This window comes from Octopus bimaculoides, chromosome 13 (genome assembly GCF_001194135.2).
Source record: "Octopus bimaculoides isolate UCB-OBI-ISO-001 chromosome 13, ASM119413v2, whole genome shotgun sequence".
Classification (NCBI taxonomy): Eukaryota; Metazoa; Mollusca; class Cephalopoda; order Octopoda; family Octopodidae; genus Octopus; species Octopus bimaculoides.
Window position 1 is genome coordinate 32,534,586 of NC_068993.1, and position 524 is coordinate 32,535,109.

At 25.8% G+C, this 524-nt stretch overlaps 1 protein-coding gene across 1 annotated transcript in view; it reads right to left on the bottom strand.

Annotated features, from left to right (window-relative positions):
* Positions 1 to 524, bottom strand: part of LOC106873265 (heart- and neural crest derivatives-expressed protein 2) — a 103,057-nt gene that overhangs the window by 101,716 nt on the left and 817 nt on the right. The gene's annotated exons all lie outside the window — the stretch shown is intronic.

The window sequence follows — 524 nt, forward strand, 5'->3', positions numbered from 1 at the left end:
TGCATACATACATACATACATATATACATACATACATGCATACATACATAAGTACATACATACATAGACAGTCAGACAGACATACATTAAGCGATACAGACAAATCGTTATCATACGTGAGTGTATAACAGTAAGAGGTCTTCTATCAAATAAACACTTAAATAAAAATAGCCGTCCCCAGTTTTGGGGATTTGTAATACTTGATGATATTTGCCATAACATTACATATTTGATGATGAACAGTTATATATATATATAGATAGATAGATAGATAGATAGATAGATAGATAGATAGATAGATAGATAGATAGATAGATAGATGTATATAAATACATACACATATTCATGTACATAAACATATATATATTCCTATCTAATCGTATATATACAAATATATAAACATATATACCTATACAATCATGCACATATGTATGCATACACACGCGAATAATATTAATACGCACGCACACACACATCTATATATATATATATATATATATATATATATATATATATATATATAT